Source organism: Phocoena phocoena, chromosome 1 (assembly GCF_963924675.1).
Source record: "Phocoena phocoena chromosome 1, mPhoPho1.1, whole genome shotgun sequence".
Classification (NCBI taxonomy): domain Eukaryota; kingdom Metazoa; phylum Chordata; class Mammalia; order Artiodactyla; family Phocoenidae; genus Phocoena; species Phocoena phocoena.
In genome coordinates, this window is record NC_089219.1 from 147,180,399 (window position 1) to 147,206,648 (window position 26,250).

At 45.0% G+C, this 26,250-nt stretch overlaps 1 protein-coding gene across 3 annotated transcripts in view; it reads right to left on the minus strand.

Annotated features, from left to right (window-relative positions):
- HHAT (hedgehog acyltransferase) overlaps positions 1 to 26,250 on the minus strand; it is a 338,123-nt gene that overhangs the window by 83,855 nt on the left and 228,018 nt on the right. The gene's annotated exons all lie outside the window — the stretch shown is intronic.

Consider the following 26,250-nt stretch of genomic DNA (forward strand, 5'->3'; position numbering starts at 1 on the left):
TTGATTCTTTGAAACACCATTTGCTGTTCTAGCATGCCAACCCATGGACAAGTTGTCTTGTTTATATATTATTTTAATATTTTGTCAGAAATGTTATCTTTAAAATCATTTTCGAATAGAACAGTTTTATAGGCAAGCCAAAAAAAACAAAATAAAAACCATTCCCCAGTCAATAAATACTTCTAAAGACTATGTGACTATAAGTATTTTTAAATGTCCTCCCTCACCTTCCAAGGTGCTCCAGGTTAGACGGTAGCTTATGTGATCAGCTTAGCTAGCCCCACTATCTGGGTGAGAAAAACGGGCTGAGAAGGGGAAGAGCCTAGATGCAAATCTGCGACTATGGCACCAGAGTTAATGTTTTCCGTGACACCTCTGGGTTTATTTTGAAAGCCCTCCTATCTTACATCCCAATCTGAAACAAACCGGAAAGCATGTGAGAGTGTAGGTATTTCAGAAACAAGCGAAGCAAAGAAAATACTTTCTCTTGTGCACAGACAAGACCATCTTGACAATCAAGTCAGCAAATACGCATCAAGCACTCACTACCGATTAAGGAATCCTCCATCTGCTGTCAAGCATTTATTTAGGTCTCCAGGGCAGGCCTGGCATTATGAGCAACGCAGAGACATAAGACGTTGTTCCTGCCCAAAGGACAGGTATAGCTGGTTGTGAACCAATAGCAAACAAGGCCCATCATTAAGCTGATATGGTACTTGTTTGCTATATGATACGGTAGAAAGTATACCAGGAGGGCTTAAGAGTGTGGAGGAGAACAGGGTCAGTGGAGGCGAGTGGGTTATGGGAGGCTTAATGGTAAAGGTCCCCACCCTGGCAAGGCCTAGAGGATGAATTTTGCCAGGCAAAGGGGAGAAGGGTGGCTGCTGCATCACGGACCAAGAAGGGGCGGGCAATGAGCCAGAAAAGCCTGACAGCCCCAGGAACAGGTGTTTTATTTGGCATTCTGCTGCCCCCTACAGGCTTCTTGGTTATTGGTGTAGAATGCTCAGCAGAGGCAAAAAACGGACCACAGACCTCTGCAGCCTCCTACCTGCGTGAAGGTAACGACTGACCCATCATGGAGCTCCATGGGGCTATACTCCACTTCATACAATCAGTTCTGTGTGTAAGAAGGTTGCATGTTAAAAAAAAAAAATGGGGTGGTCAAACCAAGTTCAAAAGGATAAGAAATAACTGCTGTTTACAGAAACTTTGCAGATAATCATTTTATACAACAAGTTACTTCTGATCCTAACACTCTTCTCATCCAACACTGGTGTGTTTTATGTTGAGATTTTTGTTGTATCTCACTACGTTAAAGTGAGCTGCATTACATATATCAGAAAACCCCAGTATAGAATAAAAACCTCACATCGTCCACATCAATGGTCCTTAATATTAGATTCAACTCCAAAAAGAACATGTTTTCAAGCTTGTGACAAGGAAGCATCTAGCCCCGTAATTACATGCACAGCTATTTCAGGCATCTCTTGGCATCATGGCTTTGTTACTTTGCCTTCAAAAGTGACAGCCGACAAAAATCTCTGAAAATTCCTTTTACTCCAGAAACTCATATATGGCCGGTCTCCAAGGACATGAGGTTGCTTGCTTGGTTTAAACCAGAGGAGGGTATGGTTTCTAGACTGGAAGACAAAAATCCCTTCTTCTCTCTTAATTTCTAGAAGGCAGTAGATACAGCAAGGAGAGCGCGCATGTTTCCTTTTTACAAATTCTACCAGGCTTGTGTCAGTTCCATGATTAATAAAAACAGAAGTACGTGTCTCTTTTAGAAGAGCAGTAGTACGACCTCACTTGCTTAGATCCACTGCACACTGAAATTGATTTCCCAGTGGAAGAAAGCATTCAGTACCACCTTCTCAGCGAAGCAAAAATAAAAAGATTTTTCTTCCTGTCAGTGACTGTGTGAGCTTGAGTGTGCACTAGGCCTGCCCCTGCCAGGATGGCTTCGCGGGGTCACTGCTTGCAGAGAATGCTGCCTGAGGTAGTTACCATCCATCTGTGCCACCTTATTAATTTAAAACCATCTAACAGAATTAATGCAACATAGCAAACCCCCAACTCAGGAGGAGGAACCTATTTAAAATGTAGATGTTATTTATAACGTCTACCCTCTACTGAATATCCATGTACGAGGTACTTTATATAAACTGTTTCTAATCACTTACACAACTTTGCAAGGACCAGCCCTATTTTACATGGGAGAGGTGGAACCCGAACCTAGAATGTTCTACTTTCAGAACCCCTAGGCCTGTGTTTTATGAAGCCATTTACTGTAATGGGAGCATCTCTTGGTGAGATGTTCCTCTGATTCAACCAAATCTTCAAAGCGGTCTCCACAGAAACATCCAACCAGTATTTTATTAACTGAAGAAAGATGCTCATTATTTACAAAGGAGTTTAGGCCAAGGAGCTCTGTGCCAGAAAGCCAGAGTTACAAGTTCCATTTTTAAACAGACTAAATAAATTCCTTCTGTCCCACCTACTGTCTTGTCCAGGCAGGCATCCTGCAGATGTCTATGTTAGAAGTTAAGTATAAGAGGTTGACGGTTGGGGCTTGTTGCTGAGTAGTAGGCATACGTGAAGGGAGAAGAAAGTATCTATTTCCCTCATACCCACTCTGAAAAGCAACTCAAGAATGTTTGACAGTTGGGACAGGGGTGGTGAGAATCCACGTGGTAACAATAAATGCTGGAGAGGGTGTGGAGAAAAGGGAACCCTCTTGCACTGTTGGTGGGAATGTAAATTAATACAGCCACTATGGAGAACAGTACGGAGGTTCCTTAAAAAACTAAAACTAGAACTACCACACGACCCAGCAATCCCACTACTGGGCATATACCCAGAGAAAGCCATAATTCAAAGAGGGACATGTACCACAATGTTCACTGCAGCGCTATTTACAATAGCCAGGTCATGGAAGCAACCTAAATGTCCACTGACAGATGAATGGATAAAGAAGATGTGGCACATATATACAATGGAATATAAATATAATACAATACAGTATATAATATATACTATATAATATATAAGTATACTATGTTATATATAAAAATATAATAAAATATAATGTAAGTCTCAGTCATAAAAAGAAACAAAATTCAGTTATTTGTAGTGAGGTGGATGGACCTAGACACTGTCATACAGAGTGAAGTAAGTCAGAAAGAGAAAAACAAATACCATATGCTAACACATATATATATGGAATCTAAAAAAAAAAATGGTTCTGATGAACCTAGGGGCAGGACAGGAATAAAGATGCAGAGATGGAGAATGGACTTGAGGACACGGGGAGGGGGAAGGGTAAGCTGGGACAAAGTGAAAGAGTAGCATTGATATATACACACTGCCAAATGTAAAATAGATAGCTAGTGGGAAGCAGATAAATAGCACAGGGAGATCAGCTGGGTGCTATGTGACCCCCTGGAGGGGTGGGATAGGGAGGGTGGGAGGAAGACACAAGAGGGAGGAGATATGGGGATATATGTATACATATAGCTGATTCACTTTGTTACACAGCAGAAACTAACACAGCGTTGTAAAGCAACGATACTCTAATAAAGATGTAAAACAAATTTTAAAAATTTTTTAAAAGACATTACTCTTAACATCACAATTCTCTCTTTTTTTCCAGGACCTACTCAATAGCTTCCTGGCTTGCCATGTTAGTTTCAAACCCTTTGCCACGAACCCCAGACCCTAGCGAGGTAAGAGGATGAGGCACCTAAGATACTGAAAGACTTGGTTTTTACTGTCCCATGGATTGAGTTGAAGTTGCTGACTTCCCATCTTTAATTACCTATTACTTGGCTGAGCTGGGGCAGGCAGTGGCTGACATCCTACTCCAGCTCTGCCTTATCTTTCTCCCCTATTTCCCACTAGTTCTCTCGAAAAATCCTGAAATCCTGAACAAATGGGGCTTTCACACTTCTGTGCTTTTGGTCATACCATTTTCATATCCTCCATCCTCTCTGGTTTCCCAACTCCTCCAGGGAGTCTCTTTTAAATATTCCCACTCTCTACTTAACCCAGAGAACCTACTGTTTGTACCAGTGAATTGAACTGTTATTCATCAAAAGATGTCTTTTCTATTATGATGGTCATTTCAGCTAAACTGTAAAATTCTTTTAGGCAATTCTACATATGTGTGTGTGTGTGTATGCATGCATGCGTTATTATATAGTTACTAGTCAACAGTATTTAAATACCTAACAATAATATAATTTTCATTTAATTTTCATAATCTCCAATAGCTTTTACATTTGTGATAAACTTTCACACTGTCACAGACCCATTATGAAAGATTAGGAAACAAGGAAGGATTACACGGACCTGCTCTCATTATTGGGGAGACTTCGGAAGACACCCATTCCCAAAGAATATAGAGACCTGATGGCTCTGAAGTCTCCCCACACTTTGTAACCCTACTTCCCCTATTAAAGTAAAAATCATGCAGCCCCAAAGCTCCAGACATATCCCAACCTTGAGAGATTTCAAAAATGACAAGTACTAGCCTTTTAAACACTAGAGTCTTTAGTGGCTGGGAAGGGAAGACTTCTGGCTGTGTCTCATTGGTGGTAAGGTGACCCCACCTTGGCTTCACCTGGGCTCTGAGATGAGTTCCTGCTTAGAGTTCTCTGCAGAGGTGGCCGTGCTCTCCTAAACCCAGCTCTCACGGGCAGTGGCTCCCGCAACCCGACCCTGGCTCTGGCTTTGGCCTTGGCCCACGTCTGAGTTCTCTTTCTCACAGCCCAGTGATGACCCACCAGTCAAATCCCCATCCTCCAGGTAGTGGACAAAGGTCTGGTGTTTAGTTCTCACAAAGGAACTAAACTATATATTTACTTATTAAAAGTTTTCAAAGGAAGATGCACGCAGAAAGTATAATTTACTTTTAATATCTTTCTGCCCAGTACAGATCATAATGGGATTTTAATAAGTAAAAACCAGCAGCTGGTTAATGGGCATCTGTAGACCTTATCTCTGGAGGCTAAGAGAGGTCCACTTTCAAAGCAGAGGGCATGTCTGAGCTGGGCTAAGACTTTACTGAAGGATGCTGGCTAAAGGTTTTGTATGCAACTCTGAAAAATTGCCTATTAAAAATGTTATGTCCTATTTGGCAACAAAATACTGTGGAATTTATAAAAGAGAGATTAAAACCTGGCTATATTTAGTCTACATTTAAACTTCTAGGTTCATGTAATTAGATGCCAAAATTTTTTTTAAAAATTAATCTTTTCATTCCACGAAGCCAGTAGCTCAGTGGGCTGAAGTACCGTGCGGATGAACCTAAGCCTATAACTTCCATCCTAGAGAAAGATTCAACTCTACCCTCATAAACCAAAACCCAAACTCTAGCTCCCCAAAAGCTCTATCTTCCTTCCTGCGGAAGAGGCTAAAAGAGCATGAATGGCTCAGCCCAGCTGCCCTTACCACTAGAACACGCCCAAGCAGCAACAGCAGCAAGGCATGGGACAAGAAGGAGGGCAGCACCCGGACGCTGGAGATGTGGCCTTGGTCCTGCTCTGCCACTCACCAATCTCTGTAACCTTGACCTTGACAATCAAGGCTGCTCAGCTTAAGTCTGTACACTGAGCACATACCGGGAATGTTAAAATCTTCTTTGGTGTGAGTTGTTGTAAAGATCAGATGATACAATACATGTTTAAGGAGTTTGGAGATTTGAACACTCCATGTAAACAGAAGGATGCATACTTAATAACAATGGGCCAGCGGCAACATGCCTGCACTCAGGAAAAAACAAGGTGCCGTTATCATAATGAATAGCATCCCTATATTTTTCACAAGCATTTCAAGGCACCAAGACCTCCGGCCTGCTTGCTCAGGGATGTTCTTCACTTAAAACCATTAGCCTTAAATATGCCACCATTGGCACCAGGTCGCTTAGTGCTAAGGGGTCAAAGCTAGAGCGGAGGAAAATTTTTTTCTCCTGCTCTTCTAGGTTCTTTGGCTGGGCTAACAACATAAGAGACATAGGCAGGTTAATAGGAGAAAGACACATTTAATTACATATGCAGGGGAGTTCACAAAGACAGTGAGACTCCAGGGCAAGTGAGGCAGTTGAGGCTCATATGCTGTCCTGAGCTACGGAATGGGAAAGGGATCTGGGGCTTCAAAGTGTAGGAAGAGAATTCAGATGTTTGGCCATTAGAAGAGCAGATGTTTGGCCATTAGAAGTTTGCCCTGCCCTGCAGATAGGTCTTTCAGATAAATACGTTATCTCTGGTAATACCTCTTTTTCTGGTACAGGCCCCCTGTCTAAATTCTTTGAGATAGTTAAGTTAGAGGGAAAAGTTTTTCCTGAGTCTGCTGGATCTTGACTGCCTGCAGCTCAAAATAATCCACATGCCAAAGTGGCATCTTTGGGGGTTGGCACATTCTGCCCCCCTTCAAAGTGATGGGTTCAACACTCACATGGACTTGTCGATTATGTTTAACCCAGATACCTGATACAGGCTACAGAAGATCCTGTAGGGGCCACGTGGGCGGATCAGGGCAAAGCAGCCTCTACCACAGCTTGGTCTGATACCAACATCTCACCTTCAAATCGCCGTAGCCCTTCCGCTCAGGTCCCCTCTTATCTACAGAGTACAAGTCACCTCACCAAGTCCTTTCCTTATAATGGGGGACTGCTGGGCGGGCAGGACCCGAAAGTGCTTATACTGGTTTAGTCATTCAACTCGTTTAAAGCAGCCTACTAATGTTCCAGAGGTTAGAGTCTTGGTGATGCCTACGTCTTTGCAGTATTACAACCTTCGTGCTTACAGACTGAAAAAACAAACAAGTCTTTAAGATGTCCTTCTTCAAAAATGAGCTTCTAGTCACAAATGAGAGATGGGAAGGCCCGGGGGGTGCGTGCTTTTTCCCTCCATGGGGCTGCTAACCCTCTTTTGCTTAAGAGCACACTGAGGCCTCAGCAATCCCCAGGGTTCCCGGACCCACATCTATTTTGGGTTATACACAAACACCATATAAAACAGATTCTTTGGAGGTCTGAGCAAAGGAGAGTGAGCGGGAGTTTGCACTCTCTAGTGCTAAGGACTTGAGTCTCATCGCGAATAAAAAGGTCCTCAAAGCCTCAGTTAAATAACCACCAAGACTTCCTGGCTGCCTGCCTGTCTTCCCACCTTCCTCCTGAGAGGATGCTGAAAGCATCTATAAGCTGCCCTAGGCCTGACCAAGAGGGGGAGGGTACAAAAAGCCGGCTGTTGTGCAGGCAAACCCGCATGTTTGTAGGATGGAGGTGTGTGTGATTCCGTGTCTCAGAGTCAGAAGGAAAGGGTTGAGGGGAGAGACCCCATTGTCCCCTTCTCCTAACACACTTCTCAGCCTTTGCTCCATCAGCAGATCCCAAACCCAGGGTCCAAATTACCACCGTCTGGAGCCTATGCCTCCTCTTATCAGCGGCTGTACTGTGTCTCCTTTGTGCTCCCTTTTCAGCTCTGCCTCTCACCCACATCCTATTCAGTGCCACTCCTGCTCGTCCTCATCTTCTCACTCATTTATCACAGCTGTTAGGAAAATGTTCACTGTAAAACGAACATGTACAACTCAAAAATGACTGTGCTGGTCCAATGCCTTGGGTGGGTGGGGGGTCTCTAGAAGAACGCACTCTGCAGACAAGCGCGCTAAAGAAATGCCTGACTGAATGCTGAAGCGTTTCATTCTCCATCTGGGTTGGTGGTGTGATAATTTTGAGACAGCCGTGCTGGACAGGTCCCCACAGAGGCAGGCCCACAGCCTTGACAGGTGTATACTCTACATTCCTATGGTGACACAGTATCTCAAGTGATAAAGCCCAGTAGGTTGGTCACTCGGGCAAAAACAAAAATGAACTGCTGAGGCAAAGAAGAGGCAAATTCTTTGTCCTCGGGAAGCATCCAGTCTTAGAATGGCAGTCCCTAGCCTCAGGGGTCCTGCTTACAGAGCATACCCATCACATTACATCCTAAACTAAAACCCATCAGCCTGGCTTTTTAAAAATCATTCTCCCGCTGGCTCCCTCCTATGCCATCAACTCCATCTTACGAGTCTCCAAAACAGATTCTCCACTCCAATTAATGAACTTCATTCTTGCACAAGCGTGGGCCCTACAATCATACCAGCCCACCCCCCAATCATGTAAGACCTCTATCTGTCCTTTCCACCATCGGATCTTTCAAAATGGGTTCGGCATTCACTTCAGGGACTATTTCCCCCAGCTGATCCCACTGAATGCGGGTGGCCCGATGATTCTTCATCTCTGCAGAATTCATGTGTTCGTCTCGGGCTAAGTTATTTCTTCAGACTTGTTGATGTGCTGTTCCTTAGCAATTCTGAGCTACTTCATCAGGTCTGAGGGTACGTGGGACTCCCCACCTCACAGTCAAGACATGGATCAGAGAACTATAACATTTCTCTTTTTATTTCCCCCAGAATCTAATTTAAACTCTGAACTCAGGGGGTGCTCAATGAACCCTGACCAACTGCTTTCTTTTCCTGTTCTTTTCCTCATCCTCCTTTCTCTGACTCATTCATTCATTCCCTTCCTCTTTTCCTTGTCACTCTATATACACAAAAGAGAATTCTCCATCTGGAAAGCGTGGCCTCCTGAGTAAATGTCCTTGTTCACATCTGCCTCCACTACTTTCTCCTCTAAAGAGCAATGGGGTTTGGAGGGTGATATTTACAAAGTCAGACTAAATCACAGATGCCAACTGGAGGTGCCCCTAAGTGAGGGGACAGCTGGCAGGGACCGAGAGGTGGGACAATTAGCAACTCCAACTTCCTCAGGAAGCTGCCAGAAGTACCCAAAAGGGAGATTTAACCAAAAAGCAAAACTTCAGCGTTAAATGGTTTTAATATTAGAGCACCCAAACTGGGAGGTTTAAGATTTGTGATATTAACTTTAAAAGCCTCAGATAAAATCCTGGACATGCTCCTCAGTAACAGATGCATGCGGGGGTGGGTGTTCACGAGGCCAGCGGGAGTGTGGCTTGGCCCTTCGCTGGATCGCTTGGCTTAACTTTGCTAACGAAATCTCTTCCTCTGCCGTGAACATCACTTCCAAGTCCGATGCGCATTTTGGTCACAAGAAAAGTAGTGAGGGGTCAGGACCACTGTTGGACGTGAATGAATGCACACACACACACACACAGAGTGCCTCAGAGCACAGAGGAGAGAGTGGAGTGTGGATGGGGAAGCCAGGGTCACAGATTCCAGTGATGGTCTCTTTTCCAGGCCTTGGTTTACAACTGGTAAAAGTTTCAGGGCTACAGGACAACTAGGGGTGAGGTCTATATAGTTTGGAACATTTGGGACATAAGCACGAATGGTCTTGAAGAGTTATGATCAATTACAACAGTGTGCTCCTTTGCTACTGGTCCCTGCTAAAACAGAAATATCTGTCTTCCCTAATGGATTTTCAGGACACGGAGCTCCTAAAACCATAGCTTCTGCTCCTGAGTTCCCCATTCCCCCCTCCCTTCTCTGCTGCCATGAAGCTAACGTATGAACTAACGCAAAATGCACAAGGAGAGGGTTATCTGAAGGAAGCCTGAAGTGAATCTTGACTCAAGGTGACAAATCCTTTCCTAAGAGCAAATTTCCACCCCCACCCCCACCCCACTCCCAGTTTATCTGCTTCGTCACTTCAGACGTACGTATTCTGGACTTCCTTAAAAAGTAACAGTCATTGGTAATAAAAATGTTCAGCTGAGCGGGCCACAGATGGGTTTCAATGCCCAGAAAGGGAGAAAACTGGGAGAAAATGCCAGCAGGTATACAGGCACCTCTTTCAAAACACTGCCATTGAAGACTGTTTTCAGGAGGAAGAAAAATAAAGGTCCCAGGCAACAAAGTGCTGTTTAAAAAATAATCAAAGACGCAGACCTACTAGAGAATGGACTTGAGGACACGGGGAGGGGGAAGGGGAAGTTGGGACAAAGTGAGAGAGTGGCATGGACATATATACACTACCAAATGTAAAATAGATAGCCAGTGGGAAGCAGCCGCATAGCACAGGGAGATCAGCTCCGTGCTTTGTGACCGCCTAGAGGGGTGGGATAGGGAGGATGGGAGGGAGGGAGACGCAAGAGGGAGGAGATATGGGAACATATGTATATGTATAACTGATTCACTTTGTTATAAAGCAGAAGCTAACACGCCATTGTAAATCAATTATACTCCAATAAAGATGTTAAAAAAAAAAGAAAGAAATTATCCTAAAAAAAAAAAACCAAAGAGAAATGGTTGCTGGTGGTAATAAAGAGGCTGCTGCTCCCTCTCTGGACTGAAATCAGTACTCTGACAAATCAGCTCTAACAGAACTGTTTCGAGTGCCTCTCATTTATCATGATTATGATCCACAGTCCCTACCAGACATGATACCTTTTAAGGCTGGGCACTGGCAGAGAAGACTGATAATGCTTGGGTTTGGGCATGAATGACGATAAATCTGCAGCAGCGTCCAACAAAACCACGCCAGCGCAACACTTAACGGAAACAAACTAAGAGCATCATCCCATGCCCGGGAAACAATGCCCCATAAGCATTTTCCCCTTAATGCAGTGAGAGCCACCCAGATGACGCTGCTTACTCAAAAGATGCTATGGTATAACTGAATGAACTCTTGAGTGCCCATTCAGAGATTAATATTTTAAGAGCTAGCATTTTACAGAGACAGTCTAAGGATGACATTCAATGTGTGCCACAAAAGGGAGTCTTCTGTAGATGAAAAATGCCACCGTTTATACAATAAAACCATATGAAATCCAAAGATGTCAGTCATGGAACTGGATATTAACATGGTCATCCACGTTGGGAAACAGTCACTTCCCAAGGGTTGGAGAAAGACGTAGACCATCAGAATGGGATTTTGCTCACCAGGCTCCCTCTCAAGTGGGGTCGAGGTGAAGAAAGAAGCTTTGTGGGCTGGAGAGGACTATGCTTGACTTCTACCTTATCCCTGAGAAAGGCGGGCGGAGAGGATGACGGGAAATCAGGTTCTCTCAAGCAACCTGTGGCTAATGTAGCTGCAGAGAAAAGCCAGATCTTGAGTCTGAGCCTGCAGAGAGGCAGCTGGGGTCCAAATGAAAGAAGCGCTGTTGCCAGCTCTCCCCTCCCACACCACCACCTTGCTTCCCGGTAAAAGAGCAGACAAAGGGCTTCCCTGGTGGCGCAGTGGTTGAGAGTCTGCCTCACGATGCAGGGGACACGGGTTCTTGCCCCGGTCCGGGAAGATCCCACATGCCGTGGAGCGGCTGGGCCCGTGAGCCATGGCCGCTGAGCCTGCGCTCCGCAACGGGAGAGGCCACAACAGTGAGAGGCCCGTGTACCGCAAAAAAAAAAAGTTGACAAATCTTTAGAAAATGTAATCTTCCATTTCCCTTTGGAAAATCTAAATGTCAGGCTACAGAGAGATATTTGGGCACATGACACACGAAATAAAATGAGGCTTTCTTAACGAGTTACCTGGGAACCAAGGGCACCTAGATGTCACACGTGGATGTTAATGAGGCTGCCTGGGGGGTGAGCCTGGCTTGGCAGGCAGCACCTTAAGTACATGCCAGGATCTGTCTCTACCTCCATAACCCTGAACTGCTGTGACCCAGGTAGGACCAGAGTGTCAATCTAGGAGATACACTATTTATAATCCACGTCCAGTTCACCTCATAGGATTGTACATGATCATCAGATAAGGCAAAAGGGATGAAAAGAACTGAAAATTAATGTAAAACAAATGATTATTATACTAACAGTATACAGATAATAGTATATTAGGATTACCATTAGCCATAATAATCAAGGAAGGAATTTCCAATGAATTAAATATTTTTCTTAATAAGGAGGAGAGAGAGAAAACACTGACTGCTCACCGTAAGGCGGGCACTGTGCTGAACATTCTACATGTTATTCAATGTCCCAAACTACCCAGGGAATCTGCCCCCTCCCTCCATTTACAGATGAGGAAAATAAAGCTCAGAGAAGGTTATTTACAGCCCCAGTCAAGGAACTGGCAGACTAGATCTATGTTGCATCAGAGAACAGGACCCAGACCAACTGGTAAGAATCACAGGCAAGCATGTTCTCTTCACTCTGAGCTGTCTGAAAGGAGAAAAGGAACACAGCTAATCGTGGAGCAGGGGAAGGAGAGTCAGGTCTGCTTCCAAAAACGCATGCTCTTTTCACTAGATCAAGTGGTTTCCCCTCGATAACTATAGACTTGAGGCACAAATAACCTGTATGCCTAACATTACAAAGATAGTTAAGAAATGTTAGATCAAATACTATCCATCTTTTGAGCCCCAAATAGGTGCCAATCACCATATTCGGTGCTTTCTACAGCATCTCATTTGATTTAGATGGCACTTTAGCATTTTTTGGTGCCTCAGAGTCTTTTCTGGGAACCTAAATTATCTTTGTAGCAGCAAAGCATGACAGTTCTACATAAGTGTCCAGATCACTATGAGATGACAAAAATCCAGTGAACTTCCACTCAAATAAATCTGGTAGAAATGTATTATAACACCTCAAAGTCTAGAGGTCAAGGACAATCCCCTCTTGTTGGCACAAAGGACCCTGGAGACAATAAGGATCTGAGAGCTCATCGTGTGTATGGATCCCTGCGTACTATACCCACAACCAGAAACCATCCAGCTTACACCTCAACACTCTCAGTGACCAAGAACTCCTGGCTTTTTGAGACAGTCTTTTCTACCCTTTTAGGACAACTTAGATTGGAGAGAGCGTGCTTCTCTGTACTCTTCACAGTTGACCCTGGTTCTCCTCTCTGAAGCAACATTTTGAACATGGGTACCAGGTCTTCAACTGGCAGCCTGTCAAACATCTGATGAAGGTTCTCATGTCTCTCCAAAGGTTTGATTTTGGACACAACGTAGCCTCAGTTTCTTTATCCATTCTTTTACACTCAGTTCCAAATCTCCTGTTATAATTTCCCTTTTTCTAGATATTTCCTCATTTGTCTGTGTCCCCCTGGGATTGTGATACCTGAAATAGATTGCACACTTATGGAATGACATGAATAGTGAAGAAGAGACTCGGAATACCGTATTCTTTTTCTAACCATATATTCATATCATCAACAAACATTTTCTACGCATTTACTATATTCCAGGTACAACAATTAGCAGTGGAGACATTCAGGAACGTGCCATGGAAGACTGCCCTCAGAGAGCTTACATCTAACCTATTATAATGATGAAGCCCGTTGTGACATTTATTTCAAGGCAGCCTTATCTCATACCAAAGTCTGCACCTACTATGTTCCTGAGAAAGTCAAGACCATCGCATAAGAGTGCCCTCACTTCTTCCCTAACCACATACGTTTCTATCTCTATCGGTACCTATCCACTCATTCATTTATGTGCACACAGTGGAAGAGATGTCCTTTCCATGACTAAGGCTACCTCTGCTCTTTTGTTCTATCCCCTTCTGACTCCTGAGGGACCATGCTCCATCAATTACCCCGTATCCTTATCCAGTTTAACTGAAATGGTTCCCTCCTTAGCACAAAGACGTATTTTCCAGTCCTCCCTATTTTATAAACACCCTTCTTTTACCCCGCAACTTCTTCAACTCTGATCCTAACTACTTTTCTTCACAGTCAAGTATTTCAAGATCCTTGAAGGAGCAGTCTACACCCAGCCTCTAAGCTCCCCCACTCCCAATCGATCCCTAACCTGTTGCAATCTGACTTCTGTCCCTCCCCATTCCATTCAAACAACATTTGTCAAGATCATTAATGGCCTCCAGATCGCCAAAGCCAATGAATATATTTATATCTTCCTCTTACTTGTCTGCTATATTTGGCATTGCCTGTGTCTTGCATTTTCCTCTTTTGATAAATTTCTGCTTTATGTCTTACCGTTACAGCACTACTTATGTTCATTATAGAAAATTTAGAAACAGATATATAAAAAATCCAGAGATAACAACCAATGACCTTTTTGTCTACATTCTCTCTGACATCTTCCTATAAATACACATTATGTACCACTTTAGGAAACTGCTCTGTTCACCTAATCTATCATGAGCATCCTTCTGTGTCTCCACCTTCCTTATTCACATTCTTTCCTCCCTTGGCTCCAGTGAAACCACTGTTTTTGTTTTCCTTTTACCTCCAGAGCCCTCGCTTCTCAGTCTCCATCGCAGGCTTCTCACTCTCTGCCTCGTTCTAAAAGTGTCAGCAGCTTCTCAGGGCTCTCTCCCTAGACCTCTATGTGCTCACACTGGGGGGCTGCACTGGCACACTGACAAAGCTGTCACTGAGTGTGGGTTCATCTGTCACAGCCAGCTAGTCTGCCACACATAGAACAGGTAAACAGAGATGTTAATATACAGAAGATGCTCAAGGAATATCTGCTACACTCATCAGAAGGCAAGAGGAAGGGGGAGAAGGGCTCTGGGGAGCAGTACTGCTGCGGCCATGACTTTCCCCAGCAGTAGACCCATCTGAGGGCAAGGAAAAGAAGAAAGAAGGGGTGAAGGGAAAACGACAGAGAAGCACCAAAGCCAATCTCTCTCCTTCACGCCTTTGCTGAGAGCTGGATCTGTCACGCAGTGGCTGAGATGCACTACTGAATGGGCAAGAAGAAGCTCCCAACTGGCCCCTAGGGTGATCAGCCCCCAGCAATCCCTGGGCACAGGTACCCTTGGGAGGTGACCCTGAAGAAGTGCTCCCTATATTTCACTCTAGAACCCTGCCCACCACGCCTCCCACCTTCCCACCCACTCTCTCATGAACTGCCTTCCACTCCCCAACCCACCCCAGCTTCACCTCTCAGCTCTTTCCCAGATTAATGTCATTAAGCTGCCAAACCCAAAGGACAACCCCTGACCTCCAACACAATTTTTTTTTTTTTTTTTGCTATTCTTAACTTTTTATAACTACACAAGTTTTCAGTTGCTTCATTTTCTTGACTACAGTTGAATGCCATAGGGTTGAGACCTGGTCTGTTACTTGAATCTACAGCCCCAAATGCCCAGTATACTTCCTTATTCCCTCTAGGTGCTCGCCACAGGCAGAATCACCTGACCCAGGGGCATTAACATAGGAGCTTAAAGTACAGTGGTTGAGAGCATGACTCCTCCCCTGGGTTCTCATTCCACCTTCACTTACTAGCTGTGAGGCTCTGAGTCTCAGGGTCCTGACTGGTCGAGTGGAGGTAATAAAACCCACCTCATAGGCTTGTCATAAAGATGACCTGGGATACTGAATGTAAAGAGCTCAGAACAGTGCCGGGCATACAGCAAGCACCCAACAGATGTCAGATGTCAGCTGTGACAAGGAAAACACACCTGAGAAGAAGACAAGTGAAGAGAAAGCGAGAGAGCCTAGTCCTCTCTCCAAAGCATTAACGTCCTCACATCCACAGCAACTTCACAATTCTTCACCCACGCCCACCCTCTTCACCCTTAGTGATCGGATTGAAAAGAACTTCTACAAAGCACTCTTTTCCTTATGAGCATTACATGCCTTAATAAGCTGGATCAGTGGGAGTCCCAAACGTCAACAATTCACATTAGAAAAATACACGTTATTCCCAAGTACCCTCTCTAATTAGTGTTTACATGATTTGTATGGCTAGTATATTTTACACTAAAGGGTGTTCTAGAAATAGCAGTAAATACCCAATGTCCTAAGAGTTCAACAGCTAGCTAAAATTGAACTGGCTTATTGCATGATATTTGTGAGTTGTAATCCTGTAATTAAGGCTTCATTAGTCCCTGCAATGCCAGGGCTCTGTAGTGGTTGATTTACTATGATGAAGTTTGTCATATTCAGTTAACCTCTGTCATATTCATTCATTCACTTATGCATTCATTCATTCCCTACTTTGGGCACCCACTGTGCACCAGGCACTGGGCTAAGGATGGGGGATATACACACCTCAATGATGTCTCCCTGAAAATGTCATGGCACCAAATACCTCTTGTTTCACCATCTCTAGGTGAACCATCATTAAGGATTTATTAAGTGGCTTTTAGGTATCAGACACTGTGCCGGGCACGATGAGAAATATAAAAATGCTAGAGACACACTCCTTACCTCCATGGAACTGATGATCTGATTGATAGACTAAACAATCACTGCTTGAAAGAGACAGCAGTGTGAGTGCCTCTGAAAGAGGAATAACAATTATCGTTCATCCAGTACCTTCTATATGCCAGCCACCTGGCTGGGCACTTGCCACATTTAAACCTATCAGGTAAGTTAAAAACTTCCCATTTTCCAGAAGAGGAAAACTACTCAGTGTGTTTAGACTTGGACTCAGATCTGTCTCTGAAACTGGCATTTTGTCGCCATACCATGCTAACCCTTAGCTCGACCTCTTCAGCTAAAACTTATTTATATAAAATTTATGCAAAATGAGGTATAGAATGGTTAAGGGCCCTGCTCATATTTTAAAATTACGAACAGATTTATTTTTAAGAGTTCTTAGTCTTTTAATCCTATAAACTCTTTATGACTAAACCAATAGCCCCTCTCTCTGCCCAAAAATGTAGGCCATGATCACCCAGAAGCCATAACAAGAGTCAAGAGCATAGGCCAGGAAAGAAATTACCTGGTTCCACAGGGCTCGTCCCAAACTCAGCTGGGGACTGGAGTATGGCAAATGATTCTGTATTTAAACTAAGAAAGAGAGTGGCCACTGTCACCATATCTCTCAATTCTTTCTTTGAGAAAAGGTTTATGAAAGAACCTTGTAGAGTATCTGGCCCTCAGTAATGATTAATTTCTGCGATCGACTGATTTGTGTCTTCCCTAAATTCGTATGTTGAATCCTAACCCCCAATGTGACGGTATCAGGAGGTGGGGCCTTTGGGAAATAATTAGTTCATGAGGGTGGAGCCCTCATGAATGGGATTTGTGCCCTTATAAAAGGGACTCCAGAGAGCTCTCTTGCCCCTTCCACCATGTGAGGACACAATGAGAAACCAGCGGTGTCCAGGTGGAAGAGCACCCTCACCAGAACCTGACCATGCTGGCACCTGAATCTTAGACTTCCAGCCCCCAGAACTGTGAGCAGTAAGTTTCTAGTCCGCCCAGTCTATGGTATGCTGTTGTAGGAGCCCGAGTGGACTAAGACAGCTTCCTTCTGTCTCCATGGTCAGTGTAGCTCAGGGTTTGGCATTTCTTAATATGCAAAGCTTTCAAAGTGAAAAAAGAAAAAGGAAAAAAGGAATCCACCATGCTGTCCCCCGCTCAGGCTATCTGACGATGTCACTGCTGTCCTTTTTCTACTGGCTCTTTCTAACCTGCAGTGTAAGCGCTCTGCACCACAAACATGTCTCAGAATAATCCCATTTGGGGAAAAGCAACCAAGTATGAGAGAGGCAAGATGTCAGACACGTTCTCATCCTTTCTCTCTTTGTTCACATTTCTAAAAGAGAACAAGCAAGAACTAAATTTAATCTTCAAGAACTAAATACCAATTCAAAGGTAGGGCCTACTCCTTAGAATGGTCCCAGAGAGAACCTGGAGGCCTAAACACCTCAGTACTGAGTATTTTCACATGATTCTAAAGGTTCATGAGAAAGGAAAGCACAGGAAAACTTTACAGAGTGGCGGAGCTACGAGGTGGTCAAACCAAAAGAAACAAACATTGGATCCTACTACATGGCCTTTTAGGGCCTTCTAATGTCATAGTGGACCAAAGCTCTCACTCCCCTGACCATTACCCAAATTATTTCAGACTCATCAGGCTCTCAGCCTTATTAGAAACATTTCTGGGTGGAAATGCTATAATTTCTTAGATAATAAATTATGGAGCCTGGAACATATTTTTTCACTTATAACACACACACATACACACACACACAAAACACCTTCATTTTCCTGGTAGCAAAATGACTAGAGAGCTGAAAGAAGGAACAACATCTACATAACTCATGGCAGAGCTGCCAGCACAGCATCACAATCAAATTAAATCCTGGGGCTTCCCTGGTGGCGCAGTGGTTGAGAGTTTGCCTGCCGATGCAGGGGACACGGGTTCGAGCCCTGGTCTGGGAGGATCCCACATGCCGTCGAGCAACTGGGCCCGTGAGCCATGGCCGCTGAGCCTGCGCATCTGGAGCCTGTGCTCCGCAACGAGAGGCCGCGATAGCGAGAGGCCCACACACCGCGATGAAGAGTGGCCCCCGCTCGCCGCAACTGGAGAAGGCCCTCGCACGCACAGAAGCGAAGACCCAGCACAGCCAAGAATAAATAAATAAATAAATAAATTTAAAATATAAATATATAAAATAAAATAAAATAAAAGTTAAATCCTGGTTGGTTGAGCACATGTAGACCAGATCTGAATTTCTGTCTCTGACCTGTGGTCCCCAGGACGTTTTGCGGGGAAGACCCGGCCATTTTTGTAGATGGCAGAATCCTGCAGCGGGAAGATGTGGCTTTAGGAGCCAGACAGGCCTGGGTCCAAACCCCAGCTCCACTACTCCAAACATCAGCGTGACTCTGCAAAGAGCTAAAATCTACATACAACGGGTGCTGAATAATATATGCTGAATGGATTTAAAAATTAGGCCTATTACTAAACCTTGCTTCACATTAACCTTTTCTGACAAACCTCTCCTCTAGCACTTAGGATCCACTCCACTGGTTCAACAGATACCTAACTGAGCACCTAATACGGGCCAAGCAGACAGAGATTAAATTGTTTATTTAAAATTGTGAACAAAACAAAGTCTCTGCTCTCATGAAGGATTCTAGTGGAGGAGACTTAAATAGGTAAACAAATGAATAGGTGAAATGCTTTGATCCATAATAATTCTGATTATACTTTTGTTAACAATAATTAATTAATAATACTTTCTGTGTAAAAATAAAGCAAGATAAGGGGCTAGAGCAGGATGACGTAATTTAGAATCCCACTATAGATGACACCGTGTTATTCACTACTCTTTCCTGTATGTTAATCCATATCCTGAACTAAGAGATAGACTTCTTGGGCACACAAATCATGCCTATAAATTCTTTATTCTCTATGACATCTGTTAGAGTGTGAAGTACACAGCAAATGTTCAGCAAATTCCTATCAACTGACTAAAACTGAACTGGCTAAAGAGGATTCCTTCAAGTTAGATGTTATCTAATTCCATGAGTTACTACTTGACATCATTATGAAATAAATAGGAACTTTACAAATGCAGTCTCCTCACTATTTCCAGACTAGGAGGTATCTTATATACTCCTCATCCTTGCAACTGATCTGATGCCAAGACAGAGCCTAGCCTTCCATTTCAATTTCTTTGGGCACCTTCCCCAAGGATGTTCCATCAAACCACATACCAACCATCTGACCCCAATCTATGGATGCCTAATCCTGAGAAAAACCTCTTTCCTCTGGAGCTGCTCTGGAGCTATGAAGAAAAGAGCAGAGATTGTTTAACCACATGGAAAGGAAAGTATTTTCCTTCCTCATTTTGCCAAAACATGTGAGCCCTTTCAATGAGGCATACCTCAAAATTGACCAGGGCTTCCCTGGTGGCGCAGTGGTTGAGAGTCTGCCTGCCGATGCAGGGGACACGGGTTCGTGCCCCGGTCTGGGAAGATCCCACATGCCGCGGAGCGGCTGGGCCCGTGAGCCATGGCCACTGAGCCTGCGCGTCCGGAGCCTGTGCTCCGCAACGGGAGAGGCCACAACAGCGAGAGGCCCGCGTACCGCAAAAAAAACAAAAAACAAAAAAAACAAAAAAAAACCTGGGGCTTCCCTGGTGGCACAGTGGTTGGGAGTCCGCCTGCCGATGCAGGGGATGCGGGTTCGTGCCCCGGTCCGGGAGGATCCCGCGTTCCGCAGAGCGGCTGGGCCCGTGAGCCATGGCCGCTGGGCCTGTGCGTCCAGAGCCTGTGCTCTGCGGCAGGAGAGGCCGCAGCGGTGAGAGGCCTGCATACTGAAAACAAACAAACAAAAAAACTGACCAGAAAGCAACAAGAAAAGAAAGTAACTAAATCCATTTCCTAATGCTAAACAGCTTTTTTCCCTTCCCTATTCCTTTTCCCTAGCAATTCTCCCACCAGAATCACTAAACACTAAAAAACCACTCAAGCCAACAAAAACAGACCCAAAGGCAAGTCCTGGCAGGTGGCAAGTGTCTGACCTTTGGGACAAATGCATCCTTTGTCTCTGAATAAAGTAGCAAGAGAAAGAAACACAGGGTCAGCCAAGTAGGAGAACTCTGCTGCAGTACTCTGCAAAACAAAGTCACCAGCCTTCACCTAAAGCTCCCGCTATCCTGATTCCTTCTGTAATATTAGGAACCACCTAATATTTGTGCTTTGTGAGGCACATTTCATAGTTTTTTTTAGCTTTCACCCAACTACCATTTGTTGAATACCTTCTAGTAGAAGGTCCAGTGTTAGGTGTTATAGGATATTCAAACCTGAGTAAGAAGAAAGTCTCTGCCACTTGCAATATGGTATTTCCCCCAAATACAAAGTGGAGTCAACCACTGTCATTACCTAAGCTGAAGAAAAAATCCTTGGGGATCCAGGCCCATGTGAAGTGTAGCCACTTGCCCAAGACAGCTGAAGGTCAAGTAGGAACACTGCCCTTCTGGCCCTCCTAGAAGATGTGTCTAAACGCTCATGTAGACAGTGTCATCTGGCCTGCTCTACCTACATACTCCTGTTCACCCAAATAATCAGCTAACACCTTTCCCACTTCTTCCCTGACAGTAGCCAACAGATAACTGGCCCTGGGTACCTACTACGCAAGCAGGAGGCAGTCATTCAGAAATGTGACTTGGGTTATGATCTCAACACTGGGAAGATTACAAAACTGCTCAACTCTCTGAACCAGGGATTGTGGAGCTGGAAAGGTAGGGAGGGGAGGTTGGCTCATCTGGGACTCACCTGTCATCTAAGGAAACTCTGACATCTGCGGGGGTATTTACTATAAGGAACCAGTCCTTGACTCATGAGAAAGACCTTTCTGTATCGTTTATCCAGCAATTTGCCAAGGGTCAGTTAATAGCGTAATGCATTTTACTCTTTAAATGAACTATATACTCAAAGTTGGTCCCAGCAAATACAGCCTCTCTTCCTGAGGTCTCTTTCTCATGTATGAGTCTTTAGTGTCACTGGGCTTTCTCCACACTCCTTCAACACACTCAGGGGTAAGGACTGAGTGTGGGCAACAACCAGCACAGTCTGTAGGAAACCTCACATGAATTTGGCTTCCATGCCCCTCCAGCCACAATGCTGCACCCTCCCTCATGTAAAAGGACGAAATGCCTATCTGGCCCTGCAGGAGGTCACTGGCTTTGAGCTGTTTTCCTGGTGGTACCAAATTATGGTGAGTCTGATATACTTACTCTCCCAGAACAAATCATACCCATTTGTGAGCGACTGGCCAGTTTAGGGGTAACATCTGTGGTCAACAAGTTGCTATTTTGGGGCAAATTACATGAAGTTAAATTTCACAGTCTTGGTCTCATCAGTGCCAGTCTGCAACTCAAAGAGCTAATCGACAGCATCTGCCAAGCTGCAATCAGTCTAACGTGGGCACAAAAGCAGAGCTGTCGTGTTGGACTTCTGAGCCTGCGGGAATGGTCTATGTGTGTATCAGTGGAAGGAAAGGACGTGCAGGGGTAGGAAGGTGATGACAGGAAGGCAGTACCATGTGTTGGTAAGATGGCAGGGAGGGCAGCCCCCAGAGTCCTGGTGAAGCAGCGGGGAGAAGTGGGAAACAGGATGGGTGAGGATGCTTTTCCATATTCACGCACTTAACAATGTCTGGGGCTGACCACAGATAATGCATGTAGTGATGAGCAAAAGGGACACAGTGCTGCTCTAGTAGAACTGCCACTTTAGCAAAGATGGAGCCAAATTATAGAAGATTTAGGGGTTTTGCTTGTTTTAAGAAAACTGGGTGAAAGATACCACCTAAGAGGAAACTCTCTCTGAAGGCTGGGTGACATGAGGAAGTGGTTGGTGGGACTGTGACTTGCAGCTGCTGCCCTGCCCCCTGACCCTGCCCTATCCCCACCCCTCCTGAGAGCTGGGGATGAGCTGAGAAAAAAACAGGGGTGAGGGATCCTGGGCATATATCCAGAGAGAACTCTTATTTGAAAAGATACATACAGCCCAATGCTCATTTTAGCACTATTTACAATAGCCAAGACATGGAAACAACCTAACTGTCCACTGACAGGTGGATGGATAAAGAAGATGTGGTACAGGGAGATCAGCTCGGTGCTTTGTGACCACCTAGAGGGGTGGGATAGGGAGGGTGGGAGGGAGGGAGATGCAAGAGGGAAGAGATATGGGAATGTATGTATATGTATAACTGATTCACTTTGTTATAAGGCAGAAACTAACACACCACTGTAAAGCAATTATACTCCAATAAAGATGTTAAAAAAAAAAAAAGAAGATGTGGTACATATATACAATGGAATATTACTCAGCCATAAAAAATGAAATAATGTCATTGGCAGCAACATGGATAGACCTGGAGATTATCATACTAAGTGAAGTAAGACAGAGAAAGACAAATACCGTATGGTATCACTTGTATGTGGAATCTAAGATATGACACAAATGAACTTATCTACAAAACAGAAACAGGCTCACAGACATAGAGAACAGACTTGTGGTTGCCAAGGGGGAGCAGGAGTGAGGGAGAAATGGGCCGGGAGTTTGGGATTAGCAGATGTAAACTATTATATATAGAATGGATAAACAACAAGGTCCTGCTGTATAGCACGGGGAACTATAGTCAATATCCTGGGATAAACCATAACAGAAAAGAATATGAAAAAGAATGTATATATGTGTATAACTGAATCACTTTGCTGTCCAGTAGAAATTACCACAACATTGTAAATCAATTATACTTCAGTAAACTAAATTAAGAAAAAAAAAAGACAGGGGTTGGGGGGAAGGAAGAGGAGCAAAAGTGTGGAGCAGACCAAACCCTCTGCAGATCACAGGGCTGAGCCTTCACAAATTACGTTTTCAAATGAAAACTGTCATTGCAAAAAAAAAAAAAAAAAAAAAAAATCAGGTGGAAGGAAGGGTGAAAGAGAAAAGAACAAAGATGGCTGCTCTTATGAAAACAGGGACTCCAAACATCAACATTAATAAGCAGATTTACTGGTGGGAAGAAATTCCAATCAATACTAATAAGGCTCAGCTGGCCCACCCTTTCTTGCTGGGTTTAATAACACTTCCCGGCCCTTATCTGATTGGAGTCCACACACATGCATACTAACGAGGCCACCAGCACCGAATTTACTGCTAGGCTTCCACGGGGCACAACAGGCATCATTTCTGTCCCTGAGTGCCTGTCAACCATACATGAGTCTCGTGCCATTAGTTCAGTTGGTTTGTTGGTTAGCCTCTAAAGGTTTCAACCCAGGTGTCTGATCACGGCCACACTGCTGAGTCCCGTTATCTGACGGTTATCAGGGATGGCATGTGAAAGACTGGCTGTGTGAAACAGCACAAACTCCCCTACGAAAACAGAAAACCAGAGAACTTCTTCTGACAGTGATTGACTGATGGCCTCTTCTGATATTTCCCTAACGGCCCCAGGTATTCTACATCATCCCCACCCTCCCGGGAACTCCCACTGATGGGTGCCACTTCCTGAACAGGATCTCAGCCCAATTCCAGGACTTCTCAGGCCATGTGACCTACAACACTCCAATCTCATACATGAATTAAAACTAATCTCTTTCCTGTCGCCCCAGTACAGGCAGGAATCGTTGTATGTTCTACCAGCTCAGAGAGAAGGGGAAGCGGGTTCTGTAAGCACACGTTTCTCCTCCCCCGGTGTGTGCTTCACTTCTGGTGTCAGGGTGGGATCGTGGGAGGAACAGAGAGAGCTCTTCTCAGGTGAGGGCTTATGACAGTGAGATAGTCCCCTTTCTGTGGCCTGTCCCTGTTTCCTCAAACTGGCTCGTGGTGACTTTTTCCTTGTGGCAATGTGTCCAAATGCCAGTCTTTTGTGGCAAGCTTTTATTGGTTCTTAGGAGGGACCTCCTCCAGAAGGGTCTGGGTGTGAGGTGTCCACCCAAAAGTTCACCACGGAGCTCCCATCCATCCATCCTCTGGTCTTTCTCAGAGGAGGTCCAACCCATACCTTCTTGCTTCCGGGACCCCTTACCTGGTAGACAGCTTTCTCGGCAGAAGAAGGGGGAGAAGCGCAGAAGAGAAGATGCCAGCAAGACGGCTCAAGCCCTGGCACCTTCCAAGAGGCCCATCCAACAGACGTGAACCTCGGGTATTCTAGCCTTGCCAGATGGCCACAGAGCAGACTGCTGGATGGCAACCCCTTTCCAGACTCTCCATTTCTCCCCTGACCCCATCTCCAAACCACAGCAGCTTTGAGATTTTGCAAACCTGGTGGCTCGACAACTTTCAGAGGTGAGGTAATCACTAGTCCTGATTTAACTGAGGGGGAAGAGTTTTGGGCACCCCCAAATTTTATGAGTTATTTTCTTGGGATCTTCCTCTCTCAGCATCAGAGAGGGGAAATACTCCTTCTCCTTCCCCCAGGGATAGGGAATGGAGGAAATCAAGAGCATCTATTCACAAACACCTCACTCCCCCTAAACCCCTTTCCTCTCTTCTGGTCCCTTAATATTGGCAGGTAGGTGGCGGGAGGGGGCACGTAGGGCTGCTTCTCTGACTCAGGACTTTCAATAAGCCCTGGCAGCCCTCTGAACTTAGAATGTGGGGTTAATTGCCTCTTGTCCCAGCTTTGGATCTTCCCCAGCTTCCCAGAATAAAAAGAAAAATCTCTCTTGGCATCACGTTCCAACAGTTACCCACCCTTAGCTCAGATCTCCACTGACCACATGGGGCACCTTGAGGAAGACTAGATGGTTCCATAGAAATCCATTCCTAAGGACAGGAAATCCCGAAAAACCCACCCTCCTGGCCATGGTTTAGGGATGGCATCTCCCCGCTTAAAGGACCACAGCACCTTTACAGGCTTAAGGTGAAAGCTACCCGCTTCCTCCCCAGCATCTCCCCTACACACACCAGCAATGCACTGACACACATGCTCACGGCACCTCCACAGACTCACACACACAGACCCATGACTCTCTCTGCGTAGAGAATGGTACCTTCATCCCCAAAGCCAAATCTCAACCTTCAAGTCCCAGACCCTACACTGAGCTCTAACCGAGACTTCACTGAACAGTGAAATCACTCCCTCGGCCCTCAGAGTTACAGCATCATCAGAGCACAGTACCGAACCAAAGCTTGTCTGCCAAGCCAGGAGAGCAGAGCAGCAGAATGAGGCTATGCCCTTAGCTGAATCAGAGTAGAGAGTTATGATTTTCCTGGAAGCCATTCATTCAACAGTATATTTGAACCCCTACATTATCATAAACACTCTAGATGGTACTGAGGACACAGCAGTGAACAAAACTCTAATTACACGATTATAACAGTGGGCTGTCCTCATCCTAAAATTATTAACCTATGTGTTTTTACTGCTGCTGCTGCTACTACTATTACATTCTCTGAAAATTCCTGCTAGAAAAATCACAGGCACTCACCGTCCCCATCCCTGCCCCTCCGCACACACTGCTCATAAACGCCGTCAGCCCTCGGTTTCGCTCACTCACTCACTGCAAGGCTTTACGTGCCCGTGATATATGACAACATAAACGGAGCCTGCTCCTCTTGAAACTTTCCATAAAAATACACATCTAAGTGATGAATATTTTATCCAGGGGAGAAAACAATCTCAGGGCCATTTCTAATAACACGTCAACCCCAGACAGGAGTAGGAGGGAGCTGGAGACTAATGAGGTGGATAAGTACCAGCACCAGGAGAAGGCAGGGCCGGGGGCGACCAGAGGGGGAGAGAAAGAGAGGAAAGGAGGCAGAGCGTGGCCGCAACAGCCCCGCCTGCAGAGGAAGAAACCGAGGCCCACGGAGGGGTGGTTTGGGAAGCTCACACCACAGGGGACTAGACCAGTCCTGAACGCCAAGATGTTTAACCCTGGCCTCCGAGAAGAGCACTGTAGGATGCTCTGCGAGCAGGTAGCAGGTGTAGGGACGGAACTTGGAGGGGTCTGTGAAACCCCATAGGTAAGCGAGCTGCCACTCCAAAATGCAGATGGGTTTCAGCCTGTTTGCCCTGCGCACACTCTTGTGCCTAAAGTCTCTCTCTTTTGCCTTCGTGGGTGTGTGTCTATCTTCTCCATGATCCTGGAAGCAGCTCGATGGAAGGAATAATG